At 52.8% G+C, this 9,128-nt stretch overlaps 1 long non-coding RNA gene across 1 annotated transcript in view; it reads left to right on the forward strand.

Annotated features, from left to right (window-relative positions):
- The first annotated feature begins 1,247 nt into the window (after window positions 1-1,247).
- Gm32245 overlaps window positions 1,248-9,128 on the forward strand; it is an 11,433-nt gene continuing 3,552 nt past the window's right edge. The window contains exons 1-2 of the long non-coding RNA XR_879496.3: window positions 1,248-1,311; window positions 5,492-6,128. This is a non-coding gene — a long non-coding RNA (predicted gene, 32245). The remainder of the gene's footprint in view (window positions 1,312-5,491; window positions 6,129-9,128) is intronic.

A 9,128-nucleotide genomic window follows, 5' to 3' on the forward strand; every position in this document is an offset into this window, starting at 1 on the left:
AGGAGGATTGCCTGGAGTTCAGGCCCAGCTTGATGTAAACAGTGAGCTCCAGCTCAGCCAGGCTACACTGCGATGGGTACTCTGACAGCCACTGGGGCAGTGGCCCAGCCAGGCTACACTGCAATGGGTACTCTGACAGCCACTGGGGCAGTGGCCCAGCCAGGCTACACTGCGATGGGTACTCTGACAGCCACTGGGGAGGTGGCCCAGCCAGGCTACACTGCAATGGGTACTCTGACAGCCACTGGGGCGGTGGCCCAGCCAGGCTACACTGGCTGCTCTTGCAGAGGACCTGGGTTTGGTTCCCAGTGCTCATGTGGTGATTCACAACTGTCTGTAACTCGTGTTCCCAGGGAATCCAATGCCTCTTGCAGGTCTTCTCAGATACCAGACCTACACACGGTACACATACATATATGTAATCAGAATACTCATACAAGTAAAATAAAATAATACATAAATATTGTTTCTAAATGAGCAAATTAAGTACACTTCCTTGCCTTTCACGGGGGGGGGGGGGTGGGTGTCCTTAGATGAACGACGTTACCTGTCTGAACTGCCATCCCCATAATAGTGAAATTAGTCAGCAATACTACTGCTGCTTTGACACGGTGCTGCATTAAGGCAGAAAGTGGGCTGCATTTGTGGCTTAGAGATGGAGCGCTAGTCTAGCACACAGGAGGGCCTAGCATCCTGGCCCAGCACTGAATAAAAGGGGAAGGGCTTACTAAGTAGCAAAGAACCAACTACTGTAATAATTATAGCTGTGGCCTTGGCTCCTGCCCAACAGGAGAGATCCCTATGGGCCCAAGGATACAGCAGCTGTAGGGACAGTCCATCTGGTGAAACTAGTGAGAGCCATTCACTGGGACTCTAGACTAAGCCAGCTAATCTGGAAGATGACTCTGCCTGCCTGCCTTCCTGCCTCTCTCCCTCTCCCTCTCCCTCTCCCTCTCCCTCTCCCTCTCCCTCTCCCTCTCCCTCTCCCTCTCCCTCTCCCTCTCCCTCTCCCTCTCCCTCTCCCTCTCCCTCTCCCTCTCCCTCTCCCTCTCCCTCTCCCCCCTCCCCCCCTCCCCCTCCCCTCCCCCTCCCCCTCCCCCTCCCCCTCTCTCCCTCTCCCTCTCCCTCTCCCCCCTCCCTCTCCCTCTCCCCCCTCCCCTCCCCCTCCCCCACCACCATGTACATGTTAAGCATGAGTGTGGATGTCATAGTCCAACCTTGAGTGTCAGTCCTCAGGTGATGTTCATCTTATTTTTTTGTTTTTTTGTCTCTGTACGTAGCCCTGACTTGCCTGGACCTCTGGGATTGAAGGTATGTGTCACCATGTCCATGTGGCTTGTTTTGTGAGACAGGATCTCTCACCGGCCTGGAGCTGGCTGGTGAGCCTTGGGATCCACTGTGTCTGCCTCTTCAGTGACGGGATTATAAGGGACCCGTCACCATACCTGCCCCCCCCCCACACACACTAAGGGTTCTGGGGACTGAGCTTAGGCCCTCCGGAGGTGAGCACTTCACCCACTGTCTTCCCAGGACATGCCTTGTTTTCCCTGTGGCCCCCACTTAACATCTGAGGAGGCAGAAGAGAAGGAGGAGCCGTTGGTTATGAAGAGCAGATGGGAATTCCTGCTCCCTCCCCTGCTCTCAGGAGATTATGTCAAAAGTCTCAAAAATGACTCTGGCTGGAGTTTGCTTTTTAGGCTAGACTTCTGGCCAGTTGGCCCAGCACCCATGGTCTCTACCTCCCCAGCACTAAGATGGTAAAGGGTACCACCATACCAGGCTTTAACACGAGTGTGATCGGCCAGGCCTTCGTGTTTTTGAGACAAGCACTGCACCAAGCTGTGCCCTCTCTACAGCCTCTATAAGACCTTTTATTTTTTACCCCTGGGACTGAGGAGGTAAGGGTAGTGCTCGAGGCACACACGGAGGCAAACCCCCAGCCTCTGTAAGACAGGGAAGACAGAGAAATCCTGTCTTGGGAGATATGAACGGTGTGCTTGGTGGCACACACCTTTAACCTAAGCACCAGGGAAGCAGAGGCAGGTGGATCTCTGGGAGTTTGAGTCAGCCTGGGCTTTTTTTTTTTTTTTTTTTTTTTTTTTTAAGGATCTAGAAGACAGTTCTGAGAATAACACTTGAGTTTGACCTTTGATCTTTGCATGTGTTTACATGTGTGTACATACACCTGCACATGTGCACGGTGGGGGAGCCTGGTAGTTTTAGTGTGATGCCCCCGGAAGTTTGAGTGGCTGTTTGTGGAGGGTTAGGTGGGCTTTGCTGGAGGAGTGTGTCCCTGGGGTGGGCTGGGAGGTTTCAGAAGACCCCCACCACTGTTCTAATGTGCCCTCTCTGCTTCCTGTGTGTGGTTGCAATTTGAGTTCTTGTCACTTGGCTTTCAGCCGCCTGGGCTCTTGTGGACTGTGACCCCCTGTACCGTAAGCCACATCAACCCTTCCTTCTTGCAGCTGTCTTGGTTATGACGTTTTATCACGGCAAGTGCAGTTGCATTGGAAAGACTCCATCTCTGAAAACATTCTCAGCACTCCACATACCCTTGGGTGGGAGGAGGTTCTGTGGCCCAGGGTCAGGCACAGTTTACCCTGCACCCCACTCAGACCTCGTTGGCTGCCAGCAGGGGGCATCTCTCTGCCTTCCTCCTGGCTATTGTAGTGCAGGGCACAGGGCCATGCAGCTATGGACATAGAAGCCAGCTGCATTAACAAGAAAGAAGACACTGGCATGCCAGGTATGGTGGCACCTGGGAGGAAGAGGCAAGGGTTTAGCCTGGTCTACATAGCAAGTTTCAGTCCATCCAGAGCTACTAGTGAGACTCTGTCTCAAAGGAAAAGCAGAAGGGGAGGAGGAAGAGGAGGAGGAGGAGGAGGAGGAGGAGGAGGAGGAGGAGGAGGAGGAGGAGGAAAACAGCTGCTACTGCTGCCTGACATGATGATACCCACCTGTGACCCCAGCAGCAGGGAGCTAAGGCAGGAAGACCAGGAGTTCAAGGTCATCTAAGGCTGTGTAGGGAATCTGAGGCCAGCCTGGGCTACTTCTCTGAGCTCCAGTTTCCTCTTCAGAAAAATGCTCAGGGGCTTTGCAGTGGTCACAGGCCAGGCAGTACTATGGCCGTAGCCCAAGTGGAGTCCACCAGGGTCATGCGGTGGCCCAGCACCTGGGCAATGGGGTGGTTGTGGCTTGGCCTTGTAAGTCCACTGCACCAAAGAGGCTCTGCAAGAGGAAGATGTCCCTGCCTGAGCTTCGTGGGTCTAGGGCCAGGCCATAGCAGAACAACATTAAGGAGGAGCTTCGGGCAGAGTCACAGTTAGGTGTATGCTGCAGCATGCAGCATCTCACACTGGCTGCCTGGAGGCCACTGCCAGCTCAGTGTCCTGCCTGTCAGACTTAGCTAGTGACATAAGGCGGCGTACTGAATGCAGGACACCCCTCCCACAGTCAGGCTTGTCCACAGCAGAGGGACCTCAAAAGGTTTTATGCCTCTGCTTCTGAAAGCATGTCTCCCAGCTGGGGACAGCATCCCAGGGCAGACCCACAGGGGCCTGGAGGACCTCCCAGGCTCCCTGACTCAGTCCCTATCAAGGACAGTGTGGCCACATCCCCCAACTCCACGGTGCTTGGATTTAACATTGACCACAAGAGAAAGTTATTCCACACCATTCTAAAAGTCAGTCCCTACCCCCATCAAAAAGGCACTGATGGCTTTGCCAGGTAGACCCAGCCCGGGCCAGGGCTGCAGAGGCAAAGCCCCGTGTGACATCCTCCCGTGTTTCAGACGTGTGTGAACACTGACTGAGGAGGACTGGAAAGGATCTGGAACCTTCGGAGAGAACAACAGAGAGTTGTGGGTAATGGCAGGGTTAGAACTTCAAAGCTTCTGATTTGAATAACAAAAGATACTCTGTGGTCCCTGGGAGAGCCAGGAAGCCTTGAAGAGGTTGGTGGTGGGGGTGGGGGTGGGCTCTGGATGTTGGCTTCCTTCTAATTTATCAAGAAGAGGGAGGGGGAAAAACCCTAAAAATGAAAGATTGCAAAAAAAGTATTTGATCTCATTCTTTTTGTTCAGAGATGTATTATTTGTGATTATAACCTATAGGTGGTTAACTATAGTGCAAAACAAATGATTTTCCTTCTTAGATCTTGGGGCTTTTTCGGCTTTTGGTTTCTGAGATGAGCTCATGTAGCCCAGGCTAGCCTACTGTATCCTGTTTTCTGTGGTGCTGGGGATTGAACCCAGGGTTTTCTGCATGATAGACAGGAGCTCTACCCACTGCGCCACCCTCCCAGCCCCAGCTTTGGTGTTAATGAAGACCAGGTTCCAGGCAAGCCGGAGCTTCATTCTTCAGAGGTTCCGTTGGATGTCACTGCCAACTCAGCGTGCTTACAGGGGCATGTGCTAATCGCCAAAGCTTCTCTAAGGCAGGGCCTCTCTGTGCAGGGCATGGTGGGTGATGGAAGGGGAACAGGAAGCTGTTTGGCCAAAGTTCAAGCTCAGTTTCCCTCCAGCAACTACTCGCGCCCCTGGGACTTACTTTTCCCATCTGTGAAATGGCTTGTAAGGAGACAGTCAGCACTTGTCACCTCATGGGTAGAGCAAGGCCTGGCTTCCCAACTGGATGAGGAGCAGCCACGAGTCGCTTGCTACACAAAGCCCTAACCTTCCTTCTCCACCCTGATGGCTGGCACCATGGCATGCCCACCCTGGCTAGGCTGGCCCCTTACTGTTCTCCAAGGGCTTGTTTGGTCCTCTTCACCTTGGGCCCTGCTAGCTGGCCTGTTTCTGATAGCTCTCCTGGTGTCTTCACAGAGTTCTGTGTCTTCTGTCCTCTGCAGAATATCTGCCACATGTTTTCTTAAAATAGCTAGCCTCAAGTAACAGACTCATTTCCCTGGAGACATCAAGGGTTCTATGAGGCACGTGGGAGACACACTGGCTGTGATCCGAGGCGAGACAGGTGGTAACAGAGATATTGTGATGGGCAGTGATAGTGAGGATACTAGTGATGGTGCTGATGGTGGGAATGGTGGGCATGGCAACGGTGGTGGTGATGGTGGGGATGATGGGAAGGTTGGGAATTATAAGGGGGAACATGGTGATGATGGTGGGGGGATGGTAGAGATGATGTGATGGAGAAGGTGGTAGGACCCAGAACCTTCTCATTTTCCGATAAAAGATGAAAGTATTGCTTGTTTCTGTTTTTAACTCCTGGTTTTAAGTGTTGGTAATGCCCCCTCTCAAGTCAATGCTGTGTGGTCCCTGTAACTTTAATTTTTTCAAAGCCTACTTCTAATGACGGTTCTTAAACACTTTGACCTCCCACCACCCACCAGAGGTAGTAGGAAAGAAAGGATACAGGGGGAGTGGACCTGCTTAGAAAGATTCTCTGGAGCAACTCCTGTGTTGTCTGGAAATTGGCAGTTCAGTTTACAGGTTAGCAGGCGGCAGCAGCTTGATCCACTCATGAACACTTCACAGGTACACCAGCAGTCCAATTCAATAGAGTTCAGGATAGCAAACATGAATCAGCAGCGGTGACATGACCTAGCAGAGACAGCCAGGCCTCAGCCTCAGCTCGAGTCAGCAGGAGGTACCAACAGGACTCCAGGAAAAGTTCTTGGCTGTGTCTCTCAGTGAAGTGAAGATCAGCGAAGACACAAGACCAAGAAGCGTCGTACAGCTACCTCTACAAGCAAGCCCTCTCACAGTCTGCTGAGCCCTATTTATACTCCCTCCAAACATCACATGTCTTCCATGGATCTTGCCTCAGCAACACGAGTCTGTCTTAGCTGATGTCACTCTGCCAATTGAACCTTGGAAGCAAGAAGCCTCAGCACACCATCAGAAGGTTTTTGGTACATTTCTCTCTATGGGGTCCTGACAGATGCAGCTCAACTATGCACTGTAAGGTGTCATTAGTGAACAATCCTTCATCACGTGTCCTTTCACATGCTTGCCTTATTAGCAGAACATCCTTTCACCTGTGTCCACTTCAGAAGAACATTCCTTCACGAGTCTGCCCCTGCAAAACACCATCTGACGCAACTGACAAGTTTCCACTTCAGGTCCCCACTTGGCAGGGATCACAGGCTTCTGGATGGAACATTCACAAATGGTGAGTGTCACTGCCTTCCTGTGGTTCCCAGTGGGGTGTGGCCAGCTAGATGGTGAGATAAAGAGACCCCAACAGGTCTCCCATGAAAAGAGGCCTTATTCTGCACTGACCAGGACAGCAGGCAGGTGGCCAAGAAGGGGGTGGACATAGTCAGCTGAGGTCTCACCTGTCCTGCAGGGCAAAGGCCAGGCCAGCCAAGGCCATCTGGCCTGTGCTGTAAGTACGACCCATGATTGTCATGGTAACAGCCCTCCCGCGGGCTGTGGTCCACTCAGCCACTGAAAGTGATAGGGTGAGGTTCAGGCCCCTCCTGCTCCAGGGCAGGAGAAAGAGGGAAAGCTTCTGGGATGCCTGCTTAGCGTGGAATGGGCAGAATGATGCTGGCCAGTCCCAAGGCACTCGGGAACTGAAGGCCACAGGGCCACAGCAGATAAAGAAGTGGGGAGCCAAGGTGCACCAGCCACAGCCACAGCCCGGCATCGACTGGTGTCCAGCCTGTGAAGATGAGCACACGGGGCCCTGGGACCCTCCACAGGGTACGGCACCTGCCCAAAGGAGAGGAGGGCAGCCAGCTCTGCCTCCTCAGAGTTTCTACAAACATGGGAGGCTTGTGGATTGAAATGGTAGTGCCTTGTTCTCAGGGTCAGTGCAAACTTGTGGTTAAGAATATGGCTTTGGCATGGGGCACCTAGGTCTGAGTCCCCTGGGGCTGCCTCGGTGGCAGTGCGTGGATGTCCTGAGAGGGAGCCCCCTCTGGCTGGGAACACTGGAGTTTACCTAACGCCTTAATGCCTTCTGCTCCCAGATAGTTATTCTGTCCTGGGGAGCCGGGAGGAAAGGAAATACTCACCGGTGGGAGAAAAGGCCCCAGATAAAGGCTCCTGCCAGGACCCCAGCGTTGAGGATGGAAGCCCGGGAGGGCGCTTCAGGCTTTGGGAGCTACATACCGGGGTTCCACTGGAGGAGAGAGAAGCCTGGCTGATTCCGTGTTACATGGAAGGGGTGGCTGGTGGAAGAGTGAGTTGGGGGTCTCTCCCAGGAGCCTGGCCAGCCTGAGCCCTCAGGGCACATTCCTCAGGGCAGGTAGACGATGGGAGGTTTGTGTGCCCCACTGGAAGCCCAGCTCCTGTACACAATCCACCTTGTATTTGATAGCTTGATTTGCTCAATAGAGACAGTGACAGGACTATGTGAGGGCACGTCTCGAAGGCCAGCCTGTGAACAGTTCTTGTCACAAAAGGTGACAGGACAGGAGAGAGTCTGCTAAACCAGCCTTGCTATTGTATGGGTGGGTGAGCCCCAAGCTTATATCTGAACCTGGGTCACCCACAAGCGGTCACAAGAACAAGCCAAGTGATTAAATTCTCTGCTGAAGGAGGAGTCTGGAGGGTTCAGGAGGCATGTGCTGCAGAAGCGCAAATAAGTAAGTTCCGCCTCCAGAACCCATAACAAGGAGTACAGTGGTGTAAGCCAGTGATCCCCATACGGGGAGGTGGACGGGACGCCCTGTGGCCTCACTGGCCAGCTGTCACAGTGGGAAACCCTGGGTCACAACAAAGCGGGGCTCAGAGACTTAAGAGCCCCTGCTATGCAATTATGAGGACCACAGTTAGGGTACCAGCACCCTCACAATAAGCCAGGCATCTGTATCATGCCTGTAACCCCGGCTTTGAGGGGAACAGGGACAGAAGGGTCAGGTTTGCTGACTTTGCTGAGAAAATGTGAGGCCAGGGTTAGGGAGAGAACCTGCCTCAAAGGAATAATAGACAGAGTGACACAGGACCAAAGGAATGATAGACAGAGCGACACAGGACCCTGACACCCTCTGTGGACGCTGCAGGTGTGTGTAGGCACTTGCACCTATACGCACATAGACACGACACCCCCCCCCCCCACACACACACATTTTAAGAGGTTCGTGGCTTTTGAGGTATGATCCAAGGTTGACCCCTGGCTTTCTCATGCACTTACATGCAAATATATGTAAACCTGCCTGTCTGTGCATGGTTTCTCTCTCTCTGTCTCTCTGTGTATTTGTCTCTGTCTCTCTCTGTGTCTCTTTCTATCTCTGCCTCTCTGCCTCTTTACCTGCCCCCTCCCACCTTTCCATTTGAACAAACTATTCCTTAGGTCCACCCCTGTAGGTCCATTCCAGTACACTCCAGTTTGGTTAAAGAACTCTGCTAAGGTTGCTCAGCACACACATCCTACTCTCTCTCAGAGGGGATCATCTTAGGTTGGTTAGCCAGCCTCCTCACCTGTGCCATTTTCTGCCCCTGCCCCTACCAGGCTTCTGGCTGTGACTGCCTTTTGTCTTCAGTCTTTCCCCCATGGCAAGGCCACATCTTAGTGGTCCTTCACCTGTGGAGAGGCCAAATCTGCAATCTGCCTTCCCATATTGACTGGGGAAATGTAGCATTGCCTTGTGTGTTGCTGTGTTGGGGTGCATATGTGTGTGGGGGTGCATGTGTGTGTGAGTACATGTGTGTGAGTGCACACTTGTGAGTGTACATGTGTGTAGGTACATGTGTGTGTGGTTGCGTGTGTGTGGGTACGTGTGTGTGTGGGTGCATGTGTGTGGGGGTGCATGTGTGTGTGGTTGCATGTGTGTGTGGGTGCATGTGTGTGTGAGTACATGTGTGTGAGTGCACACTTGTGAGTGTACATGTGTGTAGGTACATGTGTGTGTGGGTGCATGTGTATGTGAGTACATGTGTGTGAGTGCACATGTGTGAGTGTACATGTGTGTGTCGTTGCATGTGTGTGTGGTTGCATGTGTGTGGGGGTGCATGTGTGTGTGGTTGCATGTGTGTGGGGGTGCATGTGTGTGTCGTTGCATGTGTGTGTGGGTGCATGTGTGTGTAACTGCTGAAGCCGTAAGCTGACCTTAGGCATCTTTCTCATCCCTTTATAGTTTGAGACAGTGTTTCTTACTGAAGCTGGAGGTCACTGATTCAGTTGGATGAGTAAGCCAACGAGCCCCAGGGATCCTCCCGCCCC

Source organism: Mus musculus, chromosome 19, assembly GCF_000001635.26.
Source record: "Mus musculus strain C57BL/6J chromosome 19, GRCm38.p6 C57BL/6J".
NCBI lineage: Eukaryota > Metazoa > Chordata > Mammalia > Rodentia > Muridae > Mus > Mus musculus.